This window comes from Lissotriton helveticus, chromosome 6, assembly GCF_964261635.1.
Source record: "Lissotriton helveticus chromosome 6, aLisHel1.1, whole genome shotgun sequence".
In the NCBI taxonomy this organism is placed as follows: Eukaryota; Metazoa; Chordata; class Amphibia; order Caudata; family Salamandridae; genus Lissotriton; species Lissotriton helveticus.
Window position 1 is genome coordinate 507,184,820 of NC_136067.1, and position 12,929 is coordinate 507,197,748.

At 48.3% G+C, this 12,929-nt stretch overlaps 1 protein-coding gene across 1 annotated transcript in view; it reads right to left on the reverse strand.

Annotated features, from left to right (window-relative positions):
• The window catches only part of FAM83B (family with sequence similarity 83 member B), a 471,668-nt gene that overhangs the window by 390,793 nt on the left and 67,946 nt on the right, over window positions 1-12,929 (reverse strand). The window lies entirely within an intron of this gene.

A 12,929-nucleotide genomic window follows, 5' to 3' on the forward strand; every position in this document is an offset into this window, starting at 1 on the left:
TAAAAGTGGCACCCACAATACCCCTCTCAGAACATAACTAATCCCCACGTGGTGCCTCCGAGGTCCTGAACCCTTGGCTGGTGTTACAGTATTGTCCTCTTGTTCCAGCAGCAAAACCTGGAACTTAGAAATGTTTTTCCAAGTTGTCCTCCAACGTACTGGCAGGATACCTTTAATACTGTTCAGCCAAAGTCATTGACGTCGAATCGCAGGTCAGATTCACTAAAGGAGATCTCAAATACAGAAACATTTTTAATTCTGGCTTCTCCAAGACTAATGCCAAGCAGTAGCTGATTGACATTGAGGCCTTCTGGGCCCAGACTCCAAGCTTCGGCAACTCTGAGCTTTCCCACTTTCATCAATGACCACACTAGGTCCCCGTTCTTAAACAACCTGCCCCCTTCGAGGCCTGCATCAGATCCTGCTTGAAACTTGTCCCGTCGACCACTTTTCTCAAGGTTAAATTTAAAGTCTTAAGGTAAACTTTATACTATTACAAACCTGGTCCCTGTATATGACCTGCCCTGTACTGAGGTCGGCCTTAACTTTTGATTTCGACCTGGTCCAGTGCAACCAGATACCCATGATTGGTTCTTTCTGCTTTTTGGCCCCAGTTTTTTTCCAAATTAAAAAAAAGCGTATCTCTAGTTCTTCTGAATAGATTTTTGTCATTTTGGTGTCATTTATTTCAACAAATAATCAAATGTCTTACAATAGTCGTTTTTGGTTTTTCTTAATGACCTCAGTTGGATCTTATGGTCCTTCTCACCTAAATAATGTTTTTTTTGTTTACCTAACATATTATAACTTCAGGTTGTCTGCTGCTGGGGTGATGGGGGATTAGAAATATGATGTATGTAAATATACTTGCATGTCTGCGGTGGGCTTTACTGCACCAGCCTTAACTCTTTTTTTATTCCTCCCTGCATAAAAAGCCCATACTTTCTCATGATGTACATGCACTGCATGGACATGCCCTGGCCCACAGTGATCAACGCATCAGCTTTTGATATTAGCATTTCTGATGTTAACCTAACTTGTGATTCACTGGAATTTGTATTAAAAATTCAACAAACCAGCGAGACAAGCTGAAATGTCATTATTGTTGACTCCTGTGTTTCTTGGCAATTATTGATAGGTTAATTATTGACACTTTCAAAGACTGCTGTGAACTGAGATTTGAGGGAGCCGTTGTTCCTATTTTAAAAATACCAGTTTCCCCTTTCGGGAAAAAAAATTCTAAGGCAAATGTATACTTTGAAATCTGCCTTATTCGATTTTGGGATAGTGCAGTCTGCATTTACAGTAATTACTTGGATTTGAAAGAGAAATATTTGCAAGTCAAACAGAAATACAGCAGATCTAGAAATTCTCATAGATGCTGGGCAGGGTTTTGCAGCAGCGTATGTGAGCACACAAGTAGAGCTGGGCGAGCCAACCAGTTTGCGGGGAGAGCCTAAGCATGAGCCAACCCAAATAGAAAATAGTTTCCGCGATGTCCGCCTACTATCACTAATGCTCTAACATTGCCCTTTGCTGCCTTCTGCTCACAAACCCACAAATGTACTTCTACTCCCTCTCCCAAACACACTCTTTCTCTTTTTTATTCTTTACCTCTTTTTTTCTTCTCCTTTAACTGTTCCACATCCCCACCTCCTCCCTTTCTAACTCGACCTGACCAGGTACATCTCTTGTTTCCTCTTTCTCTCTGTCTCTTTCTTTCTCCCTCTATTTCTTGCTCTATCTCCCCTTTCAGAGCCACGAAATGTTAAAAAAAAAAAGAAACATCCAGCTGTTGTGTAGCTTGTAGGTGTAAGAGCTACGAATTTAAGATGGCAACCCTGGGAAGGAGGTGTCTAGCAAAGATGCCGAGGGGGGTGATCATATTTTCTTGACCTGCATTCTAGGATAAAATCTCTCCTGAAAGAGTGGAAAATGAGGCATTTTAAAATACAAAGCACAGTAAGGCGTTCTCCTGGAAATCAGTGATGCAAGAGCTGATTACCGCGACGTGTCATTACACCATGGTAAAAGTGTACATTCATGTAGAATGGTGTTAGGTTTTGCTGCGTAATTGCTACATGGGACACAAAAGAGAACAACATATCTGTGGCATCGACCATGCTATATTCTTCCTTTCCTCAGGATCCACTGTCTTTTCTGTTCCGTTGCTCCTCCGTTTATTCGTTGTGTGTTACTTGTTATAGTGTGCTTTTTTTCTCTCTTTTCTACTACTTTATCCTCAAGCGTCCTGACTTTCGAGTTTCGAGTATCTGCTTCAATCCATATATTACCGGGCCATCCTAGTCTTGCAAAAGGCCCACGGCGCAGGAGGGTCCCCGCTGGGTGGGTGCAGCAACAGAAAACCAGCTCTGGCTTTTTGTATTTCGATTACCCTATTATCAAAATGTAAAAAAGGCATTCTTGCGCAGTGCCTCCTCCCAGAGCCCCCGCCCCTTACCTGGTGCAGCAGCAGAGTGCTTCAAGACTCTCACATTTTGATGAGGTGGTATTCAAAATACATTTAACCTGCTGCGCAGACAAGTCCATCTTCTGTTACACCCAGCTCGTAGGTCTTAGAGGACCCCACGCAGAGTCAAAGCCAGGATCAAGTTTGTAGTGACCTTCTCACCTTTGCAGCAAGCTAATGGTGCCAGCCAGCACCCAGGCTTGGGGAAAAGGATACACGCATTAGCATACATCGCCCCCCTGAAAGGCCGGATGATTGATTTTGCTTGTTCTGATGTTCATTGGTACACTAGAAATACTTTGGCTAAATCGTTTAAGGAATAGAACCAAACTGCATTTACTTGAGCATCAGGAATAAAACCAGATAAACACAGCACTCCCTAACATTGACCTAATTTCATGCCGTATTCATTACTGATGTTATTTAGTTACAACGCATAACACATTTCAGCTGAGCAAGATGGAGACCGTGAGAGTGAGAAGGGACGAAAGAAATAAGAAAAAAAGGTAGAGAGAAAGGGGGAGTTTGAAGGAGGACAAGTTGTCTGAAGGAAAAAAGAATGTGATAAATACTGGGAAGAACGAAGAAAGAGAAATTTGGATCGTTGATAGAAGGAAAGAATGAAGTAAGAAAAAAGAGAGAAAGGAATCAATGGAAGGAGAAAGGAAGGGTCAAAGGAAGGGTGAAAGGAAAACAGCTGAAACAGAGTATACAAGGAAGGAAGGAAAATATAACAAAGAAAGAAACAAACATACTGAAATGGAAAGTAAGTAATAAAAAAAGAAGTAAGGGAAGTATCTGAATGCTCTTGATCACACTTTTAAATCCTGCCAGTCATTTGATTTGGACTCATACACAAGTACCATAAAAATATCAATCAACACTGCTCACTCTTACAGGACAATCAATGTGAAATTTATTAGTGAATGGCCAGAGGAAGTATACGCCCTTGAACACCCACCATCCACCACCCTCACGGATCAAATACACTGCCTACTAATCAACACTCGCTCGCTCCACAGCCCACCAGAAATCTGGGGCACCATCACCTCCCTCACACCAGACATTGTCTTCCTCACCGATAAGTGGCTCAACCCAGCATCTGCACCCACAATCACCCCCACCATCCCAAACGGACACAAAAGAATCCACCGCAACTGCACCAACAAGCAAGGCGGTGGACTAGCCATCAGCCATAAAGTGATCATCACCTGCACAGCGACAGCATACACCGCAACTCCCATCAAAATAGCCTTGCAGCAGTGAAAAAAGAAAATGATTGTAATTCACTACCAGAGCATGTCACCTGCACAAGTACATTCTGTACCTTGCACATACACTGCACCCTGCCCAAGGGGGTACCTTGGGCCTTCCATAGGGGTGATCAATGTGCACAGAAAGGGAAGGGTTAGGCCTGGTCAGTGGGGACACTGACCAGGAGGACATGGCAGTTTACAGACTGCACATAGGCACTGCGGTGGCAGGCCTGAGACACCATTTTAGGGCTACTCATGTGGGTGGCACAATCAGTGCTGCAGGCCCACTAGTAGCATTTGTCATCACCAGCCCTGGCACACCCAGTGCACTTTACTAGGGACTTCTTGGTGATACAAATATGCCAATCATGTATATCCAATCATAATAACAATTTACACAGAGAGCATATGCACGTTAGCACTGATCAGCAGTGGTAAAGTGCTCAGAGTCCTATTGTCAACAGCCATGGGTCAGGAAAAATGGGGGAGGAAGAAGCAAAAAGTTTGGGGATGACCCTGCAAGAAGGGCCAGTTCCAACACAACCCCCTTCCAGCCTAAAGCCAGGATAGACCAAACGTTACCTCAATGGGATTCCCTGCTTAAGGCGATAGAACACGGAAACTGGCCCAAACAGCAGGGCAGTCCTGTTCTACGCTGTCCTAAACCCAGTTGGATCACTCTATCCATACTCTCAGGGTCCACCATGCCAATCCATGTGGAACCCTTCTCCTCACCTGTTAACACCACCTGTGAAGCACCTAACCTTAATTTACTCACAGGTGTGTCCCAACAGACAGACAGCCAGCCACAGTGACCACTGACAGTGATCAGGGATGGGATCCAGGCCTCATACCTCTCAGGGCTTTCAAACTCCTGTGGCGTCAGAGGGTGGGGTCAGTAGCCCCAGGTGCTTGGCACTCTTTGTCCACTCCCTCTCTTGTCTGGTCAGGTCTGACACTCTGGCACTGACCCACCAGTCCCGGACCTGTATCCGGTGGCTGGACCGGAGGCTGGGGTGGGCTTCCCCACACTCAGTCCTCCTCTTCCTTCGGGCTCTGTACCCTTCCACCTGGAGCGGTACCCCCTTCTAGAATAGTCAGGGCACCTGTGGCAGGTGCCCCGCACCATTCCCCCACCAGTTCAGGGGTTCTATCCTGCAACTGGTATTCCAGGTCAGGGGGGACACCCCAGACCTGGTCCTCAAATCTAGGCTCCAAAGCCTCCAGGTCAGACAACACCTGAACCTGGCTTCCCCCTACCTGGGACCAACCCTGTCCACCAGGACAACCATCCACAGGGGCCACGGACAACTGTCAGTGATGAGAGCCAGGCCTCCTGCCTGTCAGGCCTCTCTAACCTCTGTGGTGTCAGAAAGTGGGGGGCAGTAGCCCCAGGTACCTGGCACCTTTCTTCCACTCTTCCTCCTGCCAAGTCAGGTAGGGCATCCTGACACTGGCTCGCCAGCTCAGGGTCTGTACCCTCAGGCTGACCAGGGGTCAGGGGCGAGGCTCTCGTCTCCCTACCCCACCTTCTGGGTTCCCGCGCTCTCCTCCCAGGAGAGGCGCCCTCAGAACACATCTCTCCTACCAGTTCAGGACCTCCCTCCAGCAACTGGTCTCCCAACCTAGGGTTCCACCCCTCAGGTTGCACTGGGGTCAGAGGCGAAGACTCCCCCCTCTGCACCCCCTTCCAGAGGGCTGCACCCTCCCTCCTGGAGTGGTACCCCTGGGAACCATATTGGTCAGGACACTGGTTACAGATATCCTTCCTTCCAGGTCAGGCAGATCCTGAACCTGGTCTCCCAACCCAGGCACCAATACCTGCGGTTGTGCACTTGCCTGGCACGCCAGGACTTCTGGGGACTCACACAGTACCCCCTTGAGGGTGACACACAACTCATGTGTCCTGTGACAGTCTGTCTGGCGCTGATCTTGTGACCCCTGTCAACCTGACAGTGCGTGAAGATCCCCCAGGACAGAAGTGGTGTCACCATGGTCATTCCTCGGAGACTCAGCCCTTCTGGCTGGCCCCTGACCCACTGGTTCTTCTACTGGTGATTCCTTCCCCCTCTCACCCCTCAGTCTGGACTTCTGCACCTTCCCAACTGGAGTGGCACAGCCAGACACCAGAACTGATGGAGGCCTGGTTACAGGCACTCGCCGTTCACCAGACACTAGGAGATCCTCCTCAAATGGCCTACAAGTACAGTCTAGGTCCCCAACCTGGTGTTCCCTTAAGGAACCCTCCAGGCCCTGAGACTGGGTTTCGGGCACCATGAGACACACCGTCCCACACTCACTCATTCTCCACTGAGACCGGACATGAGCCCCAACATCCATCCCAATACACTGGGACCTAACTGGGCTATACTGAACCTCTTCCACCTAACAGGTCTGGAAGATATCTGAGCCACTCCTTTTGGGGTCACTTCCCAATGCCTCCTCAGACTCTCTGGAATCCACCAAGAGGTCTGCCTCCATCGCAAGCTCTCTGGAATCAGAGAACTCACACTCCGGCGGGTGTTGGCATAGCTCTGGGAAAAAGGGACTTAAAATATGCTCTCCCACAAATGAATCACACAGCCCCCCACAGTTGTTAACCAAGCTACCCTTTGCCTCACCCTCCAGTGCCTCACACACGTACCTCACACCACTCTCCTGAGATTGGCAAGACAGTATCTGACTGTCTCTGTCACACAACCCACACTCTTCTGGCTGGTCTTCACACACACACACCAAGGTTTCTACCATGGGGGAACCCCTCTCCCTGTACCTCTCATCTAGAGTCAGTAGAGTGTCCCTTCCACCACTAGGAATATGGTCCCCTGTGCCAGTCCCCCAATCCACTTCAGGGACACTGCACTCAACTGGAACTTCATCATAAACCTGAACCCCCTGGTGTATGTTGACCCCCTCCCTCAAGTCAGGCGCCACATCTCTGGGTGTTTGTACCTTTCTCTCAGCACTAGATATCATAACCATGCTGCCACCATCTGAGCTGGACTCAACCTCCCACTCAGCAAAGCTCATCTCTTGAGCTACCCATGTTTCTTCTTCAGCTGAGCCCCTCATGGCTTCACGCCTCTTGAGCTCCAACTCAAGCTTCCTCATTCATAATTCGTGGGCCAAAGTCAATTTCAATTCCTCCAGGGCACGGGCATGTTTGCTCTCCTCCCCCACCCTTTCTCTTTCCGCTCTTTCTCTTTCTTTTTCCATTTGCTTCAGCTCCATTTCAAGCCTCAACATTTCTAATTGATGATCTCTAGTCCTTTGGTTTTCCTCCAACTCCTCAGGAGAAATACTTTTAGCTGGATGGTTGCTGCCAGCCCTTGAGGCTGCTCTGGACACAGGCATATCCTGTGGCCTGAAACCATCCCTTTGTGCATCCTCATCCACTTCTGCACCATCTGTCTCCCCAGTCTCTTTGGTCTTCCACCAGGCCCTTAAGGCCTCCTGTAGCTCCTCCTTCTTGGAGTGGCGCTTCATGGGGCATCCAAAGTTCCTGCAGAACTGCCTGAGTTGACCTACTTTGTAATCACTTAACATTTCAATATCAAACTCCAGTTCTGCAACATCACTTGCTGGTTTACCATTCAGAGACATGATGCTTGGATTCTTTCAGGGTTACGATCAAAAATAGAACAAAAAATAAAAAACTCAACCGTAGTATGCGGTGGCGTAGTGGTCTGCACTTACTAGTGATGTTCACCAATCACTGTGGGTCTAGTACAAATACAAGTTCAAATCCCACCGCTGCCACCAATGTTAGAACTGGGGATCTCTAGTTGGTAGAGGTAGGCACCACTGTCCAAATAGGGACCCTTGCTTCTAGTCAGGGTAAGGAGGAAACACTCTTTAGATAACCTCTGCTCACCCCCTTGGTAGCTTGGCACAAGCAGTCAGGCTTATCCAAAAGCAATGTGTGAAGTATTTGTACCAACACTCACGGTAACACAGTGAAAACACCACAAACTGACTCCACAACAGTTTAGAAAAATACAAAAGACGAAAACAACAAAAATCTAACATACACAGTTCAAGATTATGGTTGCAAAAGAGTTCTTAGGGTTGCAATAAAATATTCCATAGTTGCGTGAAAAGTTCACAGTTGCGTCACGTTTTGCCAACAGTACCTTTTAAAAGCGACAAAGTTCCAAAGCAGAAGCTGGTGCGGTAGAAAACAAGCGATGCGTTGCTCCTGAGACCCTGGGGAGGCGATGCGACAACCCCACTGCAGCAGCGTGCGTGCTGCGACGAATCCGGTCTGTATGGGGAAGAAGGCAGACTGGTATGGATTCCGGTGCGTAGGTTCCTTAGGAAGCTTTCTCTCGCAAAGGCACGATGCGATGATCTTTGGAGTTGCGACGATCTCCGTGGCGACAATGCGCGGACCAGAGGTGATCTCTCTCTTGCAGCTCCTCGATGCTATGGCTTCTGCGAAGACACTCGCAGTGACGTGATGCGGTCCGCAAGCAAGCGGTGCGGCGATTTCACCCAGCGACGACACTCGCAGCGATGGTAATCTTCCCGCACCGGTCTGGTGTGTCCCGCACACAGAGAATGCGTCGGCTCTGGCAGAGGTAACAGGCGCTGCGACCATCTCGACCTTCGTAGCAGCGGGAATTTCCTCGCACTGTCAGGGATGCGCTCCGCAATCGGGCGATGCGTCAAAACTTGCAGAAAGTCTTTAAAAACTTGCTTTCCAGCTTCCCAACACAGGTACAACTTCTAGAGGCACCACACATGAGCCATGCACTCCAGGAAGGACAGAACTCTCTCAGTAGAGTTCAGGGAAGCTGGGGTGAAGTCCTTTTGTTGCTGGGACTTCAGAACAGGGAGCCAGCTCTTCTCAGTCCCTTGGAGATTCCTTCCAGACAGGGGACACAGCACAAAGCAAAGTCCTTCCCCTCTCCTTGGCAGCAAAGCAACAGCAGGTCAGTCCAGCAGAGCAACAGCAGGACAGTCTTACTTCTTCAGTTTCAGCTTTCTCCTTGGCACAGGTTCCTTCTTGATTCCAGGATGATCAAATTTTCTGTAGTCAGGGGTCCTGTACTTATACCCCTAAAAAATGTCTTTGTTCCCTTTGTGCAGGAGAGCTCTGAGCCCGGTCTGAACCAGTTCTGGGTGTTCCTTGAGCACTTTGTTTTCCTGGCCTCTCCTTTCCTTTCAGAGAGAGGGGCAGGGTCGTCAGCCGCACAGCAAGAGGTGGAGCCAGCATTGTGGAGGGAAAGCACAGCCCTGGAGCACTTTGTTGACATAATTCCTTCTCTCCTCTCACAGTGCAAGGCAGAGACATCAAACGCACCACAGGGGGTGGAGCCAGCACTGTGGGGGGCGGGCACAGTCCTATTCAGGCCCAGGTGCTAACCCCTCCCACCACTCAAGATGCAGATGCAGTCATTCAGCCTAGGTCTGACTCAGCCAGCCTCCTGGGGAATCCCCAGCCTCTGTCACTCTCAAAACAGACAGTCAATTCACAAACAGGCCAAGGCACACAGAAAGGTCAGACAAGAGAACAGCAACTTTCTAAAAGTGCTATTCTCAAACACAGGAGTTAAACACTACCTTTCCTAAAAGATGTGTTATTAAATTCTGAGTTCAGGGATACCAGACTTTTATGTCCTATCTTGCTCTTATAGGAAGATATGCTGGTAGGCACTGTAGCCAGCATCCCCCTTGATAGCCTATGGAGCAAGATAGCCTTGCAGCAGTGAAAAACGAAAATTACTGTAATTCACTACCAGAGCATGTCACCTGCACAAGTACATGCTCTACCTTTCACATACACTGCACCCTGCCCATGGGGTACCTTGGGCCTTCCATAGGGGTGACCAACGTGCACAGAAAGGGACGGGTTAGGCCTGGTCAGTGGGAACACTGACCAGGAGGACATGGCAGTTTACAGACTGCACACAGGCATTGTGGTGGCAGGCCTGATACACCATTTTAGGGCTACTCATGTGGGTGGCACAATCAGTGCTGCAGGCCCACTTGTAGCATTTGTCATCACCAGCCCTGGCACACCCAGTGCACTTTACTAGGGACTTCTTGGTGATACAAATATGCCAATCATGTATATCCAATCATAATAACAATTTATACAGAGAGCATATGCACTTTAGCACTTATCAGCAGTGGTAAAGCGCTCAGAGTCCTATTGCCAACAGCCATGGGTCTGGAAAAATAAGGGAGGAAGAAGCAAAAAGTTTTGGGATGACCCTGAAAGAAGAGCCAGTTCCAACAACATCCAACTAACCAACCAGATGGAAACAAACAAACTCCTGAACCCCTTACAGTCAGGCTTCTGCGTAAACCACAGCATGTAGATCACCCTGGTCGATGCCACTGATTATATCATCGCTCTCATGGACAGGGAAGAAACAGCAGCCCTGACGCACTCCCTCCTACTTGGCCTCCACCAGATGGGAATCCAAGGGAAAGTCCTCAAGTCGATAGCTTCCTTCCTTACAGGAGGAACCCAAAGCCTCCCCCCTTCTACTGAGGCCCAAAAGACATAATCTGTGGATTATCTCTAACATAATCAAAGGATCATCTCTAAGCCCAATGCTCTCCAAAACGTACATGGCCTCTCTAGCCACCACGGGTCAAAGTACACGAGATGAACATAATTTCCAACACTGACAACACACAGCTCATTCTCTCCCTGTCTGCAGACCCCACCACGACCAAAGCAAACTTCCACAGATGCATAACCAACAGGCCCGGCTCCAGGAATTTTTATTTGGGTGGGCCAAGGGTGCATTTGGGTGAGCCACGGCGGGCTCGATTTGTCACATATATGTCTGGGCAGGCCTGCTTCAGGGCCCTCGTTTATCTCTTCTTAATGCAGGACAACAATAAGACAAGGCCCAGTAAAACGCACTCTTTTCCAAGTCTCTTTCTAAATATTATCACTCTCAAAAAGTGTTTTTTCCATGTAATGTTCCTTTGATGGGAAGAGGAGGTTTCTGAGGTGGGAGTATCAGGCAAGTGACACTTCTCGGGCTCCCTCTGTGCGAGCCTTCAGGGAGAATCCCTCTTCATTACTACCTCCACCTGACCCCAGACTCTGCAATGCACACCCATACAGGCTTGATTATCCACTTTTCTACCACCCCTCTCCAGTGCACCTTATCTCACATCTGACCTTGGGCTCCAGCCCCATATCAGGCACCATCAGGCTCCCCTTTCATTTTTCCCAGTAAAAACATTAGTAAAATCACCTTCAAACTTAAAACATTGAATATAGCAGTAAATATAATTAGCACGCACTTTAAAGTATGTTCCACAGAAACCCTTATGACCTGACTGCTAATTAAATAAACAAAAACAAAAAGGCCAAGACAGGGCTGGCTTTAGCGCTGGTGCGAAAGTCCTTTTTGGCGCCCCACCACTGACCTGTAGCCCCTCCCCCTCAAGACCTCCTCCTCAGACTCCCTCGCTACCACCCTCCACCAGTGCCCCTCATCTCTCCCTATATCCCCCTCCACCCCATGACCTCTTCCTCTGATTCCCTCCCAGTGCCCCTCATCGCTCCGTAGCCCCTCCCGCTACCTCCTCCTCAGATTCCCTCGCTGCCACCCTCCAACAGTGCCCCTCATCTTTAAGTAGCCCTTCACTCATATGCATTTCCTTGGTTGTATAGCGCTACTCATATCAGTGTAGTGTGTGTCAGTACTTTATACCACGCACACATTATACAGAGACAATAAATCATACAAGTATGTAAATCAGTCTACAGGGAATGTCACATAAGCCAATGAATATTACAAGGTGTAGGAATCATGTGTCATCCATACTGATGGCACTATATTTTAAGAGGGTTTGGTCAGTGGAAACATAACCTTAGGATTTAAGGAGTATTCCATGGGGGTCAGCTTTACTGATAAAAATGTTTATCTGCCCAAACATACTCATGTTACTAATATTAGAATAATGAAAGACTGAGGAAGTTCTAACTATATCACAAAACAAAAAAAGTGAAGTTCTAACTATACCATTCGTGTTTGTAAGCAGCTCTTTCGTGACAGTTCATTGGTCTCTGTCCTATGTTAGGATTGTAACTTCTGAACTGCAAGTAACACGGTGATCTCTGTGACAAAGGGAGTAACCCACTGAGCTTCCACTTAAAATACAGTTTATCTGCATTTAACAACTACTAACAAACACATGATTGCTCTTCAGCAGGATCATTAATCACCAGCGTTATCTGGGCATTTTGTATTGTCTTATTGTTGTCCTGCATCAGCCATGATAATGATAAGAACTGTTTAAATGAAGCACATGAAGTATGTGTCCTAGTGGCCCTGTGCAGATTTTCAAAAGAAAAACAAATAGAAACCCATTCTCTTACCTACTACTCCATTAGTCAAACTTTGTGTCACAGCCTAATGTGATAAGCAGCTGCAGGGGTCAGGAAAGGTGAATAGGAATAAACAAACTTCTTTTCTCCTGTGCTGCATAGAAAAAGAAATATCCACACAGCAGAACAGTAGGCAAAGGTGACCGTTAACAAAGAAAGCATTTGTCGCCTTCGCCATGTGGAGATGAAGGGGTGAAAAAATAAACAAAGCCTCGTTAACATGTTAATGGTATTTTAACCCCTTCCATGCTGCCGTCGGCCATTGGCCGACGGCTGCACTACCTCGCTGGTGCTGCCGTCGGCCAATGGCCGACGCGGCCCCGCCCATTTTGCGGAAGTGCCGCACTTCCGCAAAATCGGCGGCGCAGCCGAGGGGTTAAAGACCTGTGAAGTACTCGGGTGCGGCTGCGATAATCTCTACAACTGTATGTGTGTGTGTGTGCCCGGGAAGCTGTCTCAGCCTGGGCACACACACAGACAGCCCTTTGAGCCCAATGCTGTTGGCCGCCTGCCTTCAAACTCTCACTGCGTGGGCCAAGGCTCCTGTTTGGGTGGGCCAGGCTCACGTTTGGGTGGGCCTGGCCCACCCAGCCACCTGCTGGAACCGGCCCTGATAACCGACATCACAAGCTGGATGCAGAACAAGTGCCTCAAGCTCAACACTGACAAAATGGAAGTCATCATCTTCAGGAGCACCCCTGTCCCCAGAATGACACTTGGCGGCCAACCAAACTCAGCCCCTTTTACAAACACACCCCACACAGCACGCAAGAAAGCTAGGTATTATCCTCAATAGCAAACTCTTGATGAAAAAGTAGACAAACGCTGTCTCCTCAGCATG